The sequence below is a fragment of the Triticum urartu genome, chromosome 7A (assembly GCF_056163025.1).
Source record: "Triticum urartu cultivar PI428250 chromosome 7A, HENAU_Tu73, whole genome shotgun sequence".
Lineage (NCBI taxonomy): Eukaryota > Viridiplantae > Streptophyta > Magnoliopsida > Poales > Poaceae > Triticum > Triticum urartu.
The window spans coordinates 390,825,325-390,848,208 of NC_141879.1; the positions used below are offsets into that span (position 1 = coordinate 390,825,325).

A 22,884-nucleotide genomic window follows, 5' to 3' on the forward strand; every position below is an offset into this window, starting at 1 on the left:
GGCAACTCAGCTAACAAACTTCTGTGGGCATTTCGCATTCGTCTCAATATCAGAACCCAAGAAAGTTGAAGAAGCCTTCATGAAACCTGAATGGATTCAAGCTATGCAAGAAGAGCTTCAACAGTTTGAGCTGAATAATGTATGGGAACTGGTTAAGCGTCCTGATCCACGGAAGCACAACATAATAGGCACCAAATGGATATACCGCAACAAGCAAGATGAGCATGGTCAAGTTGTCAGAAACAAAGCTCGTCTCGTTGCTCAAGGATATACTCAAGTGGAGGGCATTGACTTCGATGAAACATTTGCTCCTGTGGCTAGGCTTGAAGCCATACGCATACTGCTGGCCTATGCAAATCATCATAACATACTTCTCTATCAGATGGATGTGAAAAGTGCCTTTCTCAATGGCAAGATTGAAGAAGAAGTGTGTGTTGCACAACCACCTGGCTTTGAAAATCCAAAACATCCTGATATGGTATATAAGCTCAACAAGGCACTGTATGGCCTCAAACAAGCCCCTAGGGCCTGGTATGATACACTCAAGTACTTTCTGAAAAGCAAAGGCTTCATACCTGGTTCCCTGGATCCCACTCTTTTCACGAAGACATATGATGGTGAACTGTTTGTGTGCCAAATATATGTGGATGACATTATCTTCGGCTGCACCGATCAGAAGTATAGTGAAGAGTTTGGATACATGATGCAAGAGCAATATCAGATGTCCATGATGCGGGAGCTGAAGTTCTTCCTCGGTCTTCAAATACGGCAACAACGCAACGGCATCTTCATATCTCAAGAGAAATATCTTAAAGAGTGCCTGAAGAAGTTCGTTATGCAAGACTGCAAAGGCTTCACAACACCAATGCCAGCCAAGCATCATCTGGGTCCCGACGACAATGGTAAAGAGTTCGATCAAAAGGTATACCGCTCCATGATTGGGTCTTTGCTTTATTTATGTGCATCTAGGCCAGATATCATGCTTAGTGTTTGCATGTGTGCTCGATTTCAAGCGACACCAAAGGAGTCGCATCACTTAGCTGTGAAGCGAATTCTTCGATATTTGGCTCACACCCCAACTCTAGGATTATGGTATCCAAAGGGCTCAGAGTTTGATTTGGTTGGATTTTCGGATGCTGATTATGCTGGTGACAAGGTTGATCGCAAGTCTACATTAGGCACATGTCACTTTCTGGGACGATCACTTGTATGTTGGTCTTCAAAGAAGCAGAACTGTGTATCACTCTCCACTGCTGAATCTGAATACATTGCTGCTGGATCTTGCTGCGCTCAGCTTCTGTGGATGAAGCAAACACTCAAGGATTATGGCATTCATCTGAAGCAAGTGCCACTTTACTGCGACAACGAAAGCGCCATCAAGATTGCCAACAACCCAGTTCAGCACTCGAAGACAAAGCACATTGAAATTCGTCATCACTTTCTCAGAGATCATGTTGTGAAGGAAGACATTGATATCATACACGTCAACACTGAAGAGCAATTGGCAGATATCTTCACCAAGCCCTTGGATGAGAAGAGATTTTGCAAGTTACGGTGTGAGCTAAATATCTTGGAATCCTCAAATGTCCTGTGATCAGGCACACATCCTAACACTTAAGCATATTGATGACTTAGATGTGCAACACACGAAGTAGCGTATATCTTCAAACAATGAAGACATACATTCTAAGTGTGAATACATTAATGTGGAATTTGACTTCGGAGCGCCACGATAATTGTGCGCCGTGTCTGGGTCTAATACTTCCTATACGGTGGGTAATGCCACCACCAAACGTTCCATTTTGAAGTGTTTCTCTCATGGCGTTACCTCTCAATGTCTTCACATTTGGTTTGGCTTCATTCTCAATATGTCTTCATAATTATCTTCACTGTGTTGATTAAATGGATATATATGTACTGATGTTCTGTCCTCTACAGCATTCACTTATAGCTATGTCTTCTGGGTTGAATCTTTTGAACTAAGTGAATGTGATCGGACCCTAACCTCTCTATGCTTTCTATCTCAAACTCTATCTCTCCAAGTCATATGCATTCTGTTGAAACTGTCAAATGTCTTCACTGTGTCCTTGTCAGCTGAAGACATAGTGACAACCATAAAAGTCTGTTTTTAATGCTCAGTCCTCCACATAATATCCGGAGAAGCAGGAACGACCGCCCGACAATTTAGGCGTGCGTGGGACGTGGAACAAATCCCAATCTTCCTCTAACTGGCCACGCGTGCCTCAAATGCGAACCGCCATGGGTACCTACATAATAGCGCAGTGCCGCCTCTATCCCTATAAATACACGATTCACTGCGGTCATTATCTCCTTCTTCCACCCTCGCACGAACCCTAGCGCCACCGCTAGCACTCGACGACGCCGGCGACGAAGCGCTTCACTGCCGCAACCTCTCTGACGCCGTTTTCACGCCGACAGCGGACATCGCTCTCTCCGCCGTCGCCGTAGGTGTCTTCCGTCGCCAAGTTAGGGCGCGGAGGATCGAACTGCTCGACCTCAACTCTCACTTCGTCTAGCAGTTCCAAGTGTGGTAAATAAAACCTCTTTTTACAGCCTCTTTTGATCCCATAGTTCAGTCACTTTCTGCCATAAGGAGTTTCTCTTCACATCAGTTAGTTATCTCGCTACATCTCATGACATGCCTAGTATATTCACTTGTGCTTCATAAGGTAGTTAGATTCCTCACTTGTACTGATCTGTGGGTTCGTACAAATCTGGAACCAACTTCTTATCTGTGAGTGAATGTCTTCGCACAATGAGGTCTATGTCTTCTAAACCAATTTATCTTCAAAATCTTCTGAGAATGCATATGACCTCTTCCCCTTCCCTCGCACCTTAATGCTGTCACAGGTACATGTCCGTGGGAGAATCCTTTGGTTCTCATAGTCTGCATTCATTTGCAGAGTACTTGCAGCATCACATCAACTCTCCTGAAGCCAGTTCTTGCAAAAGGAAGCCTTTGAAGCCTTTGAACATCTTGAAGCCTTCCAAGTTATTCATGGCTTCAGAAACAGCAGCAAGGAAGGGAGGCAGACAACAACGTGGTGAAACGTCCAAAGATCTGCCTGATGAATTGGCAGAGATGTACAAAACTGATCCTGAAGAAAGCTATGGTCAGCGCAAGACACGAATCCAATGGATTCGAAGATATTGGGCAGAGCAATGGTTCCACTACCGCTTCGTCACTCAGGAATATGCGGAGAAGTGTGCCATCAAGAGACTGTGGGGAGACGTACTATACAAAAATCTCGTACCCAGGTCTAGAGTCGAAGCTATTGCTCAAGGCTTCTATCCATGCATGGTGAGAGGACCAAAGCCAGCTGAAGCACATCCGTCATCACTTCTCTGGTGCCGCGATGATAATCTCTTCAAGCACAACTTTCAGTTTGCACAACAATCAGCGAAGATAAATAAGAAGAAATTTGGGCTTGACTTCAACCCTGGTCCCTCCTCACCAAGGGCAGATGGCACACGCGACGCCGATCCCAATACCATCGGGCCGTATGCCAATCTTACAGGCCTCATCACTCGAATCCTAGTCCAAGGGACTGCTGTGAATGACCCTCCAGCAGATACTGAGTCAGATGACGCCCCTGCTGTGCCAAAGCCGAAGTAGAAGAAGCCAAAAGCTTCAAAGCCAGCCGCTTCTCCCAAGATCGTAAGAGTGAAGCCTTTAGCAACTGCACCTCCTGAAGCCAGTATGCAGTCAGAAGGATTATCATGAGTGTCCAAGCCCCAAGAAGCCAAGAAGCCTCAGCCACACACAGGCAAAGAGCTCACAGCTGCCGCCGTTCTGCGCTGTGAAAACATTGATCTATCAAGCGATGAGGATCTTGGAGATGACGCACTTGAGCAGCTCATCAAGAGCAAGGAGGAGGCTGAAATCTTCAACAATCTGCCTCTGTTTGATGTCGCCGTCATCCACAGCTTCATTGATGAATGGTTTGACACACCAGACATAAGCTTCGATGATCTGCAGCTACCAATAGGCCTCAGCGTTGCCTTTCAAGGTGCAATTGCTTCAGAACTTGCAATAGCCCAGGGAATTGTAGAACTGAAGCAGAAAATTGATTATGAAAAGGCTCAGTTCAAGAAGCACGTGGCCAAGCTCAGCGTGCAAGAAGTGAAAAACTTCAAGATCATGTTGCACGAGCTGAAAGAGAACTTTCTGAAGACGCGTGCTGAAGCTCAAGGCTCGCGAGAGCGCATGAAGACTTTGGCTGATCACTGCGTGCAGGCCTACAATGAGGCAGAGAAGCGCAAGGCACTTGGGCGTCCCGGCATTGACCCCAGGATGGCCGCGAAGAAGAAAAAGAAGGATGCTGTGCCTGAACCTGAAGCGCCAAGGTCAGAAACTGCTCCGATTGTCTTCCCCGCTGCAACGACTGGCTCGAAGCCAAAGAGTCGATCAACCGCCTCACAGCACAAGAAGACACGGACTGCAGAGGCTGAAGCTAAGAAGAGAAAACATTCTGAAGCCTCTCCTTCTGAACCCATCATCAAGAAGCGCAAGACCAAGAAATCTCGGGCTGCTCCCACAGAGCCCTTGACAGTTGAACCCCTCTCCGTCCGCTATCCTGATGCAGATCGTCAGTTGACTGTGCATGAACCCAACGCTGAAGACATTCCAGCAGACGAACCCAACGCTGCTGAAGACATTGGTCTCCAAGACAATGTGCAAGGTGATGCAACCCTTCCTCAGCTTGGGACAAGCGAACTGATCAGTATTGGTCGTCCATTAACGCCAATCACACAAGATGCATCGTGGGCAGATCGCCCACAGGAGGAAGATGAGCCCCAACCCACTACAACTCCACCGGTGCCTACATTCCGTAGGCTTCGCAAAGGGCCAAGGGCTCAGGCTGCTGACGACATTCCAGCTGCATCAGCCGAAGAGCATGCAGAGATACCACAAGCTCCAACTCCCCCACACCAACAAGAAGCAGTTCTCCATGAGAACGTGCCTGAGTCTGCAAATGTTGAAGCTGCCACAAACAACGCCGAAGCAAATGTGGAGCCCAACCCAACAATAGCTTCAGAAGACAATGAAGCTACTGCTCCTGAACATTCTGTGCCTGAGTCTGCTGCCGGACCACAATTCAACTATCATATTGCGTACAGACCCCAGGTCCAGAAGCCGATCCCACGACTGCCAAGGTTCCCAGGTCCTGCATCAGCTCCTGGTTCCTTCAACATCAATGGCTTCAGGGCAGATAACACGTTTTTTGACCGCTCCAAGAACCCTTATTCAAGGGAACGGATTGTATCAGATAGGTTCTGGAGCCATCAACAGCGCAGCTATTATTCATGCATCCTATACAACCAAGGCCGCATCTTTCCTCACAAGCGCCTTGAGGTTGAAGCTGTTGCTGGTCTGCCTGGTCTGGAAGAAGCACTGGATTGCTTCAAGCAAGTGGGTTTGCTGCCATTTATCACTGATGAAGAGCACTGGAACGAAGAGCTTCTGCTCCAGTTCTATGCCACTTTGCATATCAAAGGCTATAACAGAGATCCGAAGACATGGATTCTGGAGTGGATGACAGGCAATATCCATCATGAAGCCAATGCTTTCGACCAAATTGAGCTTACCGGCCTTCCCACTCCTGGCGAATTCTTTGAAGAAGGGTGCCAACTCCATGCTGAAGCAATTGAGAGCATATTTCAGCGTCCTGAGCCAGATATGAGTCAGATGCTCTCAATAATGAAGCCACTGCCTCCTAATGCACCCTATCCAACTAGGTTCTTCGTTGAAGACTTAGAGTACCTGCCCAGAACAATATATCACATCATAAGGCGGACTCTATGGCCTGTAAAGGGACACTCTCGATATGCAACAATTGATGGTGCAATGAAGACTCTCATTTTCTGCATTCTTCATGGAAAATGCTTCAATGCACAGGATCTCTTCATCCGTCACTTTGCAGCATCTGCCTCAGAACTATTTGGATTAAAGTTCTATGCTCCTTGGGTTATGAGGCTGATCAAGCTTCACTCTGCAATCTCCTATCAACCCTCAGCCCGCAACCATAGGATATTTTTGCCAGATGTGGACACATCTGCTGAAGCAATATATCCAGAGCCTGGCAAGCAACCATTAAGTCTTCAAAATGCAGAACACCAGAGCTTCACTCAAAATATTGAAGGTGTTGAAGCTCTCTCCCGAGTGTATCCAATGGCTGGCACCACACGTGCCCCTGCATCAACTGAAGCCACTGACAGCACAGCTGCCAAGAGACCCAAGAAGCGCGCTCGAGCCCTCAATGACCGAGAGCTTCTTATGGCTCTTCACCAAAAGCAAGATAGGCATCACGACTGGCTCAAACGGCAGATGAGAAGCATCATGCAAGACGTCAATCGCATCAGAAATCTGGCAACCAAGAATGCGTTTGTCGCACACGAGACCTGTCGCCGCACTTGGAAAGGCCTCACCATGATGAGCAATGAAGCTGAACTGCAAGCGGATGGCTTCAGAGAGAGATTCCAATTTGACTCCACGCCTCCAAGAAGAGCTGTGATGCGAAGCACACCATCCCTTGAAGAGTCAGAATTCTCTTCTTCTGCTGCCACCGTGTCTGCCCGGATTATTGAAGAAGACGACGACGCGACATCATCTCCACCTGCTTCAACACACGTCGAATCTGCACCAAGCTCATCTGCACCGCCACCAAACAACTCCACCGATCCTGCTGCGCCTGGGAACGCGTAGAAAACTCTATGTCTTCAAACCTTTTTGGTCATCACTGACAAAAGGGGGAGAAGCATGATGTTTATAGTCTTCAAGCGGGTCACTTGGGCGGGTGCCTTTATATTTTGCTACATTTTGCTTCGTGCTTACAACTCCCGTTTTTGCTACATTTGCTTCTTTGAGTTGTAACACTTAGCCTTGATGGCCGTCTGCTACCTGTTTGTCACTCCGTTATGCGAAGATAAATTCCGCATGTGCGACGATAAATTCCGCACTCATCTCTTACTGCAGACGTCCATTTTCCATTATGCATGTCATTATCTTCATATACTTTCACATGCATAGTGGATTGTCATCATAAGTTGAAGTGGATCTCCACAAGTACAACCTGCCATGTGCATTTGCATTCAAAAGGCAAATTACTTATATGCACATCTTCAGGGGGAGCCCTTGCAACTTATGAAGACAAATTCCTTTACTATCTCACAAATTATGTTCCCCGTTGAAAACTTCAACTAGTTTGTCATCAATCACCAAAAAGGGGGAGATTTTAAGTGCATCTAGTGCCACCTCTAGTTGGTTTTGGAGTATTGACGACAAACCTAGTTGAGGGACTAACGTGTTTGTGAGAATTGCAGGAAAACACAGGTAGAAGTCCCTCATTGATTCGGTTTTATTACCAGAGATGACCCCTAAAAATATACGAAGACATTGAAGACAATGGTGGTTTATGAAGATATTCATATTGAAGACAATGACATGAGAAGACTCCCTATGAAGCTTATGGAACTCGAAGACTTAGATCCTTCGTAGTTTTATTTCATTTATGTTGTGTCATAGGAATCACTGTACTGTTAAGTGGGGTCCAAGAGAACCAGTCAGAATGACTAAAGTGATGCCTAATTCAAATCCTATGTCTTCAAGCGAAGACTTTGAGAGAAAATCTTGTCCAGAGTCGAACAAGTCAGCTTTACTTGTAGCCCAAGTAAAGTTGCCGTGTGAGTTCAAAATTCGACCGTTGGTACACGTGTCAGTTCCTTAGTGACCCAGGGTCATTTCGGACAGATCAGGTCGGGTTGCCAAGTGGCTATAAATAGTCCACCCCCCACAACCATAAACTGTGGGCTGCTCAGATTTCAGCGCACGGCTTTTGTCGTTTGAGAGCAACCCACCTCGAAGCCTTTGAAAGAAAAATTCCTAGTGAGGAGAAAAGCCCTAACCACCCAGAGCCAAAGTAAATTGGGCATCACTTAAGTCTTCTTGTCTGTGTGATCTGAAGACTTATTACACTTGAGGACTGTGCATCCTCCAGACGGTTAGGCGTCACGTTCTGAGCATCCAAGAGAAATTGTGGATTGCCAGTGAACGAAGTCTGTGAAGGTTTGGGAGTCTACCTTGAAGACTTACCTGAGTGATTGCGCGAGGTCTGTGTGACCATAGCTCAAGGAGAAAACGGTGAGGACTGGGTGCCTTGGACTAAGTGTCCTTGACTGGGTGTCCGGGACTGTGTGTCCTTTGGTTTAAATACCTAGCCGCTCCAACCAGACGTACAGTTGTCACAGCAACTGGAACTGGTCCAACAAATCATTGTCTTCAATGTGTCACTGGTTTCATCTTCACTTCCTTTTACTTACAGTTATTCATTGTGAAGCCATTGCATGCTTGCTTTATCTTTTGTCTTCACAACATGAATGTATGATCTGTTTGGCTTCATAACTTCTTCCTACCTGATCCTTATTACACTGAAGCTGTTTGTCATTGCGCTTTCACTCTATTGAATACATGACCATGGCTGGCCTAGTGTAATCTAACTTCCGCTGCACAGTAATAGGCATAATCTTCACTGTTTGTCTTCATAACTCTCACGTTTTGAAGATTTTCATAAAAATCGCCTATTCACCCCCCCTCTAGTCGATATAACGCATTTTCACTTGCCAAGTATGATGTTAACCATAGAATTGCATCACCTTATCATCCTCAGTCTAGTGGTCAAGTTGAACTTAGCAATAGATAAATAAAATTAATTTTGCAAAAGAATGTCAATAGGTCTAGGAAAAATTGGTCTAAGAAATTAGATGATGCACTTTGGGCTTATAGAACAACATATAAAAATCCTATGGGTATGTCTCCTTATAAAATGGTTTATGGAAAAGCTTGTCATTTGCCTCTTGAGTTAGAACATAAAGCATATTGGGCAATCAAAGAACTCAATTATGACTTCAAACTTGCTGGTGAAAAGAGGTTATTTAATATTAGCTCATTAGATGAATTGAGAACCCAAGCTTATGAAAATGCAAAATTATTTAAAGAAAAAGTTAAAAGATGTCATGACAAAAGAATTCAAAAGCGCGAGTTTAAGGTCGGAGAGTATGTTCTTTTGTACAACTCTCATTTCATATTCTTTGCAAGAAAACTTGTCTCAAAATGGGAAGGCCCATATGTCATTGAGGAGGTTTACCGGTCTGGAGCCATCAAAATAAATAATTCCGAAGGTACTAACCCGAAGGTTTTCAATGGGCATCGAATAAAGCATTATATCTTAGGTACTCCCATTAATGTTGAAATTAATATTATCCAAACTATGATACCAGAAGAACACATAAAAGAGTCCTTCTGGAACACTCTAGTATCGTGAAAATAAGGAGGTACGTGATACGGTAAGTAAACGAACTCCGAAAAATCCGCAAAAATATTTTTTATCAGTTTTGGAATATTTAAGAATTTTGGGAATAAAGAAACTTCCAGGAAGCATCCCTTGGTGGGCACAAGACACCAGGGTGCGCCAGGCTTGCCTGGCGTGCCCAGGTGGGTTGTGCCCACCTGGGACACCTTTCATACTCCGTTTTTCTACCATATGCTTGTCCTCCAAGATAAAAAATCTATATATACTTCCCGAACCTGTTGACCACCGTATCACGGAGAAATCCTTTGTTCTCTTTTCTTGCTGTTTTCTGACAGATTCAACTAGACCAACGTCATGTCTTCCTCACCCTTCAATAATGGAGAAGGAGACATAGGGTCGGTTCAGGAGGATCTAAGGAGGGATGAAGCAGAAGAGGTTACTATGGAGGAAGAAGAGGAAAGTCCCTTTGGGATTCACCCTCCGGCCTCCAAGAGGGGTACACTAGCTGTCATCTCTGCTCACCCTGATCCTCATCAAGCCATGGGATCATCGAACAATCAAGCGAGCTTGGAAGTGTAAGAAGAGATCCCACCAAGGAGGCCATTACATAGGTTACATCATAATAATTTTCATAATTTGATTCACAATTATGGGTTCGAGAACACTCCTCATAGGCACATGCCGTCTAACTGGGACATATCCCGGCCAAGAGAAAATAGTGCAGGAACAAAACCATGGGGCCCTGAGAATAAACACATAATGGTCAAGGAGAAGAAAAATAGTGAATTAATTCATCAAGCCCTTCGGGAGATTCAAGGTTTGAGGCATCTACTCATGGTTATATTGGAGAATACTACTTCATCACCACCATCATCATCTTCACCACCAAAAGAAAATTGAGTATCGGGTATGGGCACTCGGTTTCCGCCAAGCTTGTGGGAGGTGCCCCGGTATCGTATCATCCCACTATCTTTTTTGCTTTTACCTATTTTAGTTCGATCCTTTTGCTTTAGATGAATAAAATTTTAGTTCGATCATTTCTTCTTTGAGAGTTTGCTTAGTGATCTATCCCTGTAATCGTGTGCAAGTTATATAATAAAGTTTAGTATGAGTTTTTGCTTTCTTTACTTTCATGTTGCAAATAAAAGAAAATAAATAAGAAGGGAAACAAATAAAAGAAAGGAAATAAATAAAGAAAAGATTATATACTAATCCTATGGTAGGTGATGGCACCACGTAAGGAAAATTATAAGTAGAAAATTCTATTAGAGATTGACAAACATAGCATTAGTCAATGATGCAACTCATGAAAGAGTTAATAAGGGAAGAGAAGATTCACATATAAATATACTATCCTAGAAATCTTTTGTGATTGTGAGCCCTCATCAAAATATTATATGCCAAAATTGTTGACGTTGGACAAGGAAGACAACTTAATCATTTATGTTTGTTCATATTCACATAGAAGTTATATTGTCATAAATCCTTTAACATGTGGTGCTTGCCCCCTACCTTTGCTAGCCAAAAATTCCGCACTAAGTAGAGATACTACTTGTGCATCCAAAAACCCATAAACCCAAATCTTATTTTCAAGTGTCCACCATACCTACCTAGGGATTGAGCAAGATCCCTCAAGTAAGTTGTCATCGGTGCAAAAAGGCAATAAAAATTGCTTCTAAATGTGTGAGATCATTTAGTATAAGAGAAAATTGAGCGTTGCACGAACTTGTGATGGTGAAGAATAAAAGCGACAGACTACATAATAAAGGTCACTATCACAAGGGGCAATGTAACGTGACGTTCTTTTGCACTAAGGGGTTGAGCATACAAACAAATAAGCGCATGGCAACCTCTGCTTCCCTCTGCGAAGGGCCTATCTTTTACTTTTATGTATTTACTTTTATGCAAAGAGTCAAAGTTTTCCTTCTATTCCTTTTTATTTTTCTCCTTTGGCAAGCATCATGTGGTGAGGAAAGATCTAGGCACATATGTCCAGTTGAATATGGGTGGCATGAGTTATTATTGTTGACATCACCCTTGAGGTGAGTATGTTGGGAGGCGAAACCATAAGCCCCCTATCTTTCTATGTGTCCGGTTGAAATGTTTTTCTCATGGGTACGTGGTGAGTGTTAGCAATCATAGAAGACTATATGATGGTTGAGTATGTGGACTTGCGTAAAGGATCCGACACATGACCCTTCCTGAAAAGATGATGAATTGTAGTTGCAAATTTGACTAAGAACATAGTTTGTTGGTTTCTAATAGAGTTTTTGCTTTATACTTTGATTGTGTGATGAACTATTACTCATTCATGAGAAGTATATGATAAAAGTTCTATGATAAAAGTCCAATGTTTAATTTTGTTTCTATTATAATAATCAACATGATGCTTCTATGTCCGTATTTTGTTTTTATCGACACCTTTCTGTCAAAGCATGTGGACATGTTTTTCAATTTCGTTTTTCGCCTGAGGACAAGCGAGGTCTAAGCTTGGGGGAGTTGATACGTCCATTTTGCATCATGTTTTCTTACTGTTATTTACAATATTTTTATCCATAATAATGCTTTTTGGAGTAATTCTAATGCCTTTTCTCTCATAATATGCAAGGTATACACAAAGATGGAGAATTCTGGTAGTTGGAAATCTGGACCTGGAAAAGCTACACCAGGCCACCTATTCTGCACAACTCCAAACAAGCTGAAACTTCACTGAGATTTTTTATGGATTATTTAAGAATTATTGGAGCAAATAACTACCAGAGGGGGCCCACCAGGTGGGCACAACCCACCTGGGTGCGCCAGGGAGCCCAGGCATGCCCTGGTGGGTTGTGCCCTCCTCGGCCCACCTCCGGTGCCCATCTTTTGGTATATAAGTAATTTTGAGCTAGAAAAAATAATGAGAAGACTTTTGGGACGAATTGCCGCCGCCTCGAGGCGGAACTTGGGCAGGAGCACTTTTGCCCTTCAGCGGAGCGATTCTATCGGGGGAACTTCCCTCCTGGAGGGGGAAATCATCGTCATCATCATCACCAACAACTCTCCCATCTTGGGGAGGGCAATCTCCATCAACATCTTCAACAACGCCATCTCCTCTCAAACCCTAGTTCATCTCGTGTGTTCAATCTTGTTACCGGAACTATAGATTGGTACTTGTGGGTGACTAGTACTGTTGATTACATCTTGTAGTTGATAACTATATGGTTTATTTGGTGGAAGATTATATGTTCAGATCCAATATGTTATTTAATACCCCTCTAATCATGAGCATGTTTATCATTTGTGAGTAGTTACCTTTGTTCTTGAGGTCACGGGAGAAATCATGTTGCAAGTAATCATGTGAATTTGATATGTGTTTGATATTTTGATAGTATGTATGTTGTGATTCCCTTAGTGGTGTCATGTGAATGCCGACTACATGAAACTTCACCATATTTGGGCCTAAGGGAATGCATTGTGGAGTAGCAATTAGATGATTGGTTGCAAGAGCGACAGAAACTTAAACCCCAGTTTATGCGCTATTCCGTAAGGGACTGATTGGATCCAAAAGTTTAATACTATGGTTAGAATTTATTCTTAATACTTTCCCATAGTTGCGGATGCTTGCGGGAAGGTTAATCATAAGTAGGAGGTTTCTTCAAGTAAGAACAACACCTAAGCACCAGTCCACCCATATATCAAATTATCAAGGTAGCGAACATGAATTAAACCAACATGATGAAAGTGACTCGATGAAATTCCCGTGTACCCTCAAGAACGCTTTGCTTATTATAAGAGACTGTTTTGGCCTGTCCTTTGCCTCAAAAGGATTGGGCTACCTTGCTGCACTTTTGCTACTACTATCGTTACTTGCCCATTACAAATTATCTTGCTATCAAACTACTCTACTAGTTACGATTTCAGCACTTGCAGACATTACCTTACAGAAAACTACTTGTCATTTCCTTCTGCTCCTCATTGGGTTCGACACTTTTACTTATCGAAAAGAGCTACAATTGATCCCCTATACTTGTGGGTCATCATGCAGCAAGATTTACGAGTTCAGGCCCTTCTCAGAGGAAGTAATAGCCCTACGTCTCGGTGCCCGGGGGCTTGGTCGACTGGATTATGCGTGAAAGTTACAAGGGGTGTGAACCCTTGTGCCAGAGGGGAGGGGTGGTGTAACACCTACAATGCGGCTATATCTGCCACGTGTCGGGGCATGACTTAGAGGCATAGCCACATGGTAGGTTTGTCGCAAGAGGGGTAATCTTCACACAATCCCATGTACTGAATAAGAAAGGGATAAAGAGATGGCTTACAATCGCCACTTCACACAAATACAAGTTAAACATACATCATCCAGAGTGCAATCAAGGTCCGACTACGGAACCCAAAATAAAAGAAGACAAACTAAAATGCTAGATCCCCGATCGTCCCAACTGGGCTCCACTACTGATCAACAGGAAACAAAACAAAAAAAAGATCAAGATCTTCATCGAGCCACCCACTTGAGCTCGGTTGCGTTGCCTGCACTGGCATCATCGGCACCTGCAACCATTTGGAAGTATCTATGAGTTACGAGGACTCAACAATCTCACACCCGCGAGATCAAGACTATTTAAGCTTATGGGTAGGAAAGGGTAGAGAGGTTTAGTTGCAGCAAGCACTAAGCATATATGGTGGCTAACTTACGCAAATAAGAGCGAGAAGAGAAGCAACGCAACGGTCGAGAAGATAGAAGTGATCAAGAAGTGATCCTGAAACTACTTATGTTCAAACATAACACAAGAACCGTGTTCACTTCCCGGACTCCGCCGGAAAGAGACCATCACGGCTACACATGCGGTTGATGCATTTTAATTAAGTTAAGTGTCAAGTTCTCTACAACCGGATATTAACAAATTCCCATCTGCCTCATAACCGCGGGCACGGCTTTCGAAAGCTCAAACCCTACAGGGGTGTCCCAACTTAGCCCATCACAAGCTCTCACGGTTAATGAAGGATATTCCTTCTCCCGGGAAGACCCGATCAGTCTCGGAATCCTGGTTACAAGACATTTCGACAATGGCCCGGGGGGAGTCACCCGATGTGCCGACAATCCCGATAGGAGTCGCACGTATCTCGTTCTCAGGGCAACACCGGATGAGACAAACTATGAGTAAAACCAGCCCTTGAGTTTCCCCGAGGTGGCCCCGCAGGCGGCTCGGTTCGGACCAACACTTAGAGAAGCACTGGCCCGGGGGGTTTAAATAAAATGACCCTTGGGTTGGCCGACCCAAGGGAAGGGTAATAGGTTGTTAGGAAAATGTAAAACCAAGGTTGGCCTTGCTGGAGGAGTTTTATTTAAAGCGAACTGTCAAGGGGTTCCCATAACACCCAACCGCATTAGGAACACAAAATCAAGGAACATAACACCGGTATGAAAGAAACTAGGGCGGCAAGAGTGGAACAAAACAAAACACCAGTCATAAGGTCGAGCCTTCCACCCTTTACCAAGTATATAGATGCATTAATTAAAATAAGAGATATTGTGATATCCCAACATATCCATGTTCCAACATGGAACAAACTTCATCTTCACCTGCAACTAGCAACGCTATAAGAGGGGCTGAGAAAAAGCGGTAACATGGCCAAACAACGGTTTGCTAGGAAAGGTGGGTTAGAGGCTTGACATGGCAATATTGGAGGCATGATATAGCAAGTGGTAGGTAGCGCGGCATAGCAATAGAGCGAACAACTAGCAAGCAAAGATAGAAGTGATTTCGAGGGTATGATCATCATGCCCGAGATCCCGCAAGGAAGAAGAACGAGTCCATGAAGAAGACGAACAGACGTAGTCGAACGGATCCTCACAACTATGAAACGAAACCGAAGCTAACGAGAGAAGCAACCCGGAAAGAAGCAAGCAACATAGTAAACAACCATCACATAAACATGGCATGATGCACAACCAAGTATGATGCATGTCCGGTTTAATGAGGCATGGCATGACAAAGTGCACGAACAACTCTACAAATTAAGTGGAGCTCAATATGCAACGAGTTGCATATTGACGGAACACCACATTCAAGTTATTTAGTTTGATCTCGTTTATGTACCCAACAATATTAAATGTTGATTAACATGGCAAGAGGTGAAGCATATGAAAACTACCTATCTAGGCAAGTTTAAATGAGGCTGGAACAACAAGCAACAAGCCCGGAAAAATCCTCATGAGCATATACTAGATTTGGTACTGTTCTGCCTTAGTCCATATTTTAGAGTTATTAAACATGCAAAGTACAGCCTCCATGTTAACCTATGCATTTTTCTACCCCATTTACATATAAAGTTTGTTAAGTTTGGAGCTACGGTTATTTAGTTATGAAATAAACCATTTAAACATGGCATTTATGCAAACTAATGCAAGCAGCATTTTAAACATTGCAAACGTGCATGAACGTTGGAAATTATTAATCTACACAAAATTCTAAGCATCTTTCATATATAAATCATTTTAAACCGATGCACCATTTGTGAGTTATGTTATGCATGAACTAGGAGGACTTTTCTATAAAACTGCAGTTTTCTTCAAAATAGAGAAATTCGTTTGCTAGAAAACAGCAGTTGGGCCGAAACTGGTTGGCCCAATAGTGAGAAAAAAAGGAGGGTGCACGGGGGTCAGCTCACCCATGGGCTTGGCCCGGTGGGTGGAGATGGAAGCAACAGGCCGGAAGGGGCGCTGGGCCTGGCGAGGCCCACGCGCTGGCGCAGGTCAACGGGAGCAGGGCAGCGTTGGAGCATCTCCGACGAGGGCGACGCATGGAGCAGTTCGGGTCGGCTGACGACGGAGCTGGTCGGGGAGACGCCAGGCAGCGAGGCAGGGGCAGGGAGGTCCAGATCCGACGGCAGAGGAGCCTGGCGGCGCCGGCAGTGGAGCTTGGACGAGGCGCGACTGGCTCCCAGGATGCAAGGCTCGGCGACGGGACTTGGCGAAGGCGGCGGGATGAGCGGTAGCGGCGCTGGACCATGCGACGCCGGGGAGGTCCAAGGCACAGGGATCCTGTGCGGTGGCTCGATGGTCTCGATCCGGGCGGTGGGATCGGTGTACTCCGGCGAGGCCGACGAGCGGCGGCGGAGCAGGCGCTTGTGGGGGCGCGGCTAGGCTCATCCGGGCCCAGATCCGGCCTGGGGCGGGCCTGAGATGGGCTTCAGCGGGCCCTACGGGAGGTGGAGGGAGGCAGGGGTGACATGGCGCGTTGGGGTTGGCTGCGCGTGGTGGCTGGCGACGGCGCCGCAAATCGGAGCGCCCCAAGTGGCAGGGACGCAGTTGCCAGCACAGAAACGGAGGGGAGCGGCGGCGCTAATGATTGGGGCGGCGCGAAAAACAAGGAGGGGGTTAGGAGGCTGCCAAAAATGGAAGGGGAGGGGGTTTAAATAGGAAAGGAGGCTAGGATTAGGGTTAGGAGGGGTTTCTGGAGCGTTTTGGAGCCTCCGATCATGATCGTGCGGCTCCGGACAGAGGGGGAACTAGGTGGGGTTTGTGGGCTGTGTAGGAGAGGTCTCAGGCCGAGAAGAGCGAGACGGAAATGCAGCCCGGCAAGGTTTTCGGAGACCGAAAACGTCCGATGTTAGACCGACTATATTGCCGCTATAGTTATCCGTTGGGCATCAAACGAGCTCCGAATGCGACAAAATTTGACAGGCGGTCTACCTACACTATAACAAGACCGCACGCCAACTTTCATCCCATTCCGAGAACATTTTCCGGCCACTTTTAAAATAATATTTCGGACATGCCGCGGGCACGTGCAAGTGTGTCTGGGCTCAGAACGGACAACGGAAAGAACGGTGGAGACCGGGAGGGATGCAAGTTTTAAAAACATGAGGATGCAATGCACATGATGATATGACAAGATGCAACACGCAAGAAAATGACATGGCAACAATAGCGAATAACTGGAAGACACCTGGCACAACGGTCTCGGGGCGTTACAGGTGGCTTATATAGAGTGCGCCACCCCTTCACATGCCTAAGTTACACAGGGTTTAATGTAGGTTAAGACAGAGACATTACTGGTAACGCCTGCTATAATGACTATTAATGACCTTTAAGGCTACGGAGTGAAAGCCTGACCGTTTCCATCCAGAGGTGGATTTAGATCTTCTGTACTCCAAGTGATTCTTTGTACGATCGAGTGACTCTATCTTGATCGAGTGGAATTGGGGTATCTGAGTGAGATAATTGGTCGAGTGGAACACTCCAAGGTGATTTCAGTCGGTATCTTCTGTTGTCCTTTGAATGTTCTTGACTCTAGGACAGTGTCCTTGGGTAAGGTGTCTAGGACAGGCCTATGACCCTACCCTAGGTACATGCCATCGTCATTAGCCCCTGAATGGATTGAGGTCCGAGTGAAGGAGGGTTGAAGTTGGTTCCGACTCGATTCCATGCTTCTGAGGCTTTCCAACGGAGTCTGGTAATCATGCTGAAGCTTCAACCTTATTTCAGTCGCCTTGATCGATTCAGAGGTCGTCGAGTGAATTATGCTGATAATTTTCGAGTGTTGTTTTGGTGCAAAATCTTTGGCGCGATTGGTTGTTCTGCGGTTCCCGGATCTCATGGGATTCAAAATTTTGGAGAAGCACGCAAGGCGGAGCATGCCACAGTAATTGGAGCGGGTAGACAGGGGTACCTCGATCCCCGCGCCGCCTTTTTCGCCACGTATTGGGTGAGTGACTATTGCGGGATATGATAGGATTGCTCGGGCCCATGGGTCAACCACTCAGAAGCAGGCCCATAAAAGGCATCGAGGCCGATGTGATGCACAGTGTGCCTCCTTCAATCTTCTTCTTCCTTTGCTTCTCCACCGCGTCCTTCCCTGCTCTCTACACCTCCGCTCGGCCCGTGCGCATTCTGCTTCCATGGGGAATGACAAGACGGTGGCCTTGGAACACGCAAAGATGGCGACAGCGACGGTGAAAGGCAAGAAGACGGCTCGGGGGACGTCGTCGCGGTCCGGTCTGCCGCTGGGCTAGATCCAGGAGGACTGGATCCGCTCCACCGTCGAGCGGGACGACCTGGAGAGGCTCGTTGAGGACGGCATGATTGCCGTTGGATCTTGGAGGTTGCCAGAGGGAGAATCTGAGCCTCAGCCGCGCGAGGGTGAGCGTGTCCTCCTCACCACCCATGTCGACCGAGGTCTTTCTCTTCCCCCGCACCCGTTCTTTAGAGGTTTCTTGAACTTTTTCGGTGCCCAAATCGACCATTCCCCCCCAAACACCATGACGTACCTTGCTGTGTTTATCTCGATGTGCGAAAATTTCCTGGGTTGTCAACCACACTGGGGTCTGTTCAAACACATATTTACTTGTCGTTCCCAGTCGGTGAAGAAGGCAAATCCGAATGACGAAAATACACATGTGATCCAGATGTGTGGGGGTTTAGGAATTCAAACTAGGGGTAGGATCACCTTTCCTTCCATGACCCTTCCCGAGTCAGTTCGGGGGTGGCAGTCGACCTGGTTCTACTGCAAAGACATCCCAACTCCTGGTCAGTCGACTAGTCTCCCCCCTTTCACTATGGAGCGGCTTCGCCAACCTTCTTCATTGACTGTAACCCCAGAGGAGAAAGGTGAAGTGGCTCTTTTAGTCGACCAGGTCATTAACTTGGTCCGGGAGGGTGTGACTGGCATGGATCTATTGGAGGTGTTCCTCAGTCGACGCATCCAGCCTCTCCAAGCCTGAGACCACCCGGTGTGGATGTACTCAGGCCCTGGAGACACTGCTCGGGTCCACCCAGAGGAGGTCCCCAAGGATACAGTGGCTCAGTGGCTGCGAAGCATCACCGAAAACAAGGACAACCCCAGGGGGTCCAGGAGAGTTCAGCCATTCGACACCAACCATGAGCCGGAAGAGGTCAGGCTTAACATACCGAGTGCTTTCTTCTTTTGATATGCAATCGCTCTTAAATCTGACTAACTCTTGTTGGCTTGCACCTTGCAGATTTATATCAAGATGTACTCGATGCTAAATGGGGAACAACTCCAGGAGGGAGAGGAGAGCGCAGACGAAAGCGCCGACTGGCAATCTGGAGATGATAGTGATGATGATAGTGATGACTCGGGCAGCAGCAAAGAGGTCGACTCGCCGCCCCGCTCAGAGCATCGCTCCAAACAATCCCAAGACCCTGCAGGTGCGCGCAGCAAGGCAGCTCCTCCAAGCATGCAAGTGCCAAAGCGCACTCAGACTTTGTCTCCGGAACCATCGGAGAAGGCCGCTAAGTAGCCCAAGGTTGTCCCGCCGAAACCTCAAAAGGCCCTGGCTAAGATCAAGGTGGATGTTCTGTTGCTTCTGCATAAGTGTTTTGTTTCTTCTCTTTGTCTTCTATGTTATTGTTGACTCATTCGCTGGCTTGACCGAGTGAATTACGGAGCTTTCAGTGCTGCTACTTCTAGGACGTCCATGGATATTGACAAGGAGCAAGATGACGAGGAAACTACAGATGTGGCCACTTCTTGAGCCGGTATAGCTCCATAGCCATGCTTTTACTTTGCCAACTGTTCTGTCAGTCAACTGAATTCTTACGATCGAGTGTTTTGTAGCGCCACCAAATGTTATTGAACTTCCAGACGATGATGACCATGAAGACGTGCCACAAAAGAACATAGGGAGAAGGGGCAGGGCTCTGAGCAAGAAGGTGCTTGCCAGCAAGGTGTCTCACTCGACATCGGCATCAGAACCAGTCATTCAACAACTTGGTGACCTGGTTCGGACTTCTGTTTCTTTGGCCGACCCGGTGTCGACTGATCAACCTTCGGCTCGACTGCTCAAGTTCCAGCTCCGACCGTGCAACTCCAGGCTTCAGTTCCTCCAGCTGCCTCATCTGTTCCACCAACTCCACTTTTTGTTACTCATCATGTCCCAGAGGACCAGGTAGGCGCTACTAAGGAAGCCATGATCCAAGCAGGCCTAATGATGGACCGAATGAAGGTGGTATACAGAACTATCAAGGCTGCCTATGATGCAAGCTCTGCACTTCAAGCCAATGTCGAAGTAAGTGGGATTGTAAGTTGATCTCCGACTAGCTTTCAACTCGATCTTTGCTATGTTAGGATATGGTACTTTAAACTGCTGCTTTATTATTCATAAGATGTTCGTGGATGAGCATTTTGAAACCTTTATGTGCATCTACCATGAATTTGCACTTTGCACTTTGCATCTGAGAACAAACATTGTTGTTGTTTTACTCCTTCCACTCGGGCTGGACGGGTCATGGTGAGTAGGAAATCGAACCAGTGGGGGCATGCCAAGTGCATCCACTTGGTGTAGTCCTCGAGACTGCTGTTGAATGTTTGATTCGGCAGTAGTCTTAGAACTCTTTTTGTCGCAATAATTTGAACTTGTAACTTATCGCTCAGAAGCAATCGATCCTTGTTTCTGTCGACTGATGTGTATTGTTTGTTGATTGCAGAAATCTTGTGAACTCGAGACCTAATTTGCCAATTTGGAGAAGAAGCAGATCGAACTCAACCTCGATCTGGAATTGGCAAGAAGAACTTGAAGAAAGCTCAAGACGAAGCTGCTCCCATGGGAGGTAATCAGTTTGTCGACTGCTCGCCTTGTGATATTTTCTTTTCAACCTTTAAACCAAGTGATTCCACTCGAACATATGTGCGTAGTGAAAATTGCCAACTCCAAGCTCGTCTGAAGAATGTTATTTCTTTAGACAAAATGAAGCAGGCTCTGGAGCAGAAGGATCTTGACCTCGCAGCAGCACAGGAGACGGCGTGGGAGAAAACTAAACTCGCTGACAAAAAGTTGGCTTCAGTCAACAAGTTAGAAGAAGAGAACGCCAAGTTGAAAGCTACTTTCAATGAAGCCAAGAAGGAAGTCGTGCAGCTGAAGGAGGAGAAGGTGGCCTTGATAGACTGAGTTGGCGATCTCACTCAGAAGAGGGACGAGCTGGAAACTTATCTGGGAGGTCTTGCCAAGAAAATGTTCCTCATGCTTGAAGGTACCTCTCTTTATCTGACTGACTGCAAAGAACTTTTCCTTCATGTCTCTGTCATTTCAACACCCTTTTGTTTATGCAGAATTCTGTCTGAACTTTGAGGAATAAAACCAGGCGGATCGAGACAAGTTTGGACCCCATCAATTCTCCCGTCAAGGACGAAGCTACTATGAATGTACTACGACTGGAATATTGTCTCGCCAGTGTTTTGGACTACCTTGGCCAACTGAAAGTTGCGGTGTCGCAGATCGACATGGAGCTTTGGCCTAGCGCGATGTTCCAAAATGACCTCAAGTCACTGATTACTCGACTCAACGGCGTCCCTGAACGAGTGCAGGCTTGGAAGAAGTCATCTGCTCACTGCGGTGCCGACGTGGCTCTGTCGCTGGTCCGGGTCCATTGCAAGGAAGTCAAAGAAGAGAAGTTGGCGGCTCTCAAGGTTGCCAACACCAAGAAGCTTCAATTCCAATCCTTCATGGAGACCTTCATTGACGCCGCAACTCACATCGCAGATGACATCGACCTTGACAATTTCGTCGAGCCAGCAAGTCCTACTCCTGCCGAGTGAAAACTTGATAACTTGATTTTATTTGCCTCGGAATGCTAAATGATCCTGTAATTGTTAAAACTCTTTCGGGCTTGACGCTCGAGTACTTCTGCCGGTGGTTCTGAACCTTCATGGATTTATCCGAACTTGGTTTTTCTTTTGAATGTGGTTGCTTTGTCTTTATCACCTTCAGATTTCCTGACTCGAGTGAATTGGGAATCATAGATGAAACTTCAAGTGAGGGGGTCGTTCTTCATTCGGAGTAGACGTTGTACTTGTGGCGCAGCTCCGAGTGCAACCGGATGTTGTACTTGTGGCGCAACACTGAGTGTAGCCAGCCGTTGTACTCGTGGCGCAGATCCGAGTGCAACCAGACGTTGTACTTGTGGCGCAGCTCCGAGTGTAGCCAGACGTTGTACTTGTGGCGTAGTTCCGAGTGCTGCCAAACGTTGTACTTGTGGTGTAGTTCTGAGGGCAACCAAACGTTGTACTTGTGGCGCAGCTCCGAGTGCAGCCAAACGTTGTACTTGTGGCGCAGCTCCGAGCGCAACCAGGCGTTGTACTTGTGGCGCAGCTCAAGGGGGCAACCAGACGTTGCACTTGTGGAGCAGCTCCGAGTGCATCCAGACATTGTACTTGTGGCACAGCTCCGAGCACAACCAGACGTTGTACTTGCGACGCAGCTCAAGGTGCGTGGCCGAGCCTCCGAGTGAGAGGGTTATTCTTCACTCAGAGTATATTTTGAAACTTAGGCGAGTATGGGGTCGCAGCTAAGCCCTCGAGTTGGAGGATTGCTATCCACTCAGAGTAGTTTTGCAACTTAGGTGAGTACGGGATCGCGGCTAAGCCCCCGAGTGGGAGGATTGCTCTCCACTCAGAGTACTTTTGCAACTTAGGCGAGTACGGGATCGCGGCTAAGCCCCCCTAGTGGGAGAATTGCTCTACACTCGGAATGGTTTTGTAACTTAGGCGAGTACGGGATCGCGGCTAAGCCCCCGAGTGGGAGGGTTGCTCTCCACTCTGAGTGGTTTTGTAATTTA

At 46.3% G+C, this 22,884-nt stretch overlaps 1 long non-coding RNA gene across 1 annotated transcript; it reads right to left on the reverse strand.

Moving 5' to 3' along the window:
- Positions 1 to 13,607: 13,607 nt before the first annotated feature.
- Positions 13,608 to 16,668, reverse strand: LOC147959700 (uncharacterized). Its single transcript, XR_015612236.1, has 2 exons — positions 15,978 to 16,668; positions 13,608 to 13,856 (listed from the first exon to the last, which is right to left on the reverse strand). It is a non-coding gene; the product is annotated as an uncharacterized LOC147959700 (long non-coding RNA).
- Between the last annotated feature and the right edge of the window lie 6,216 nt (positions 16,669 to 22,884).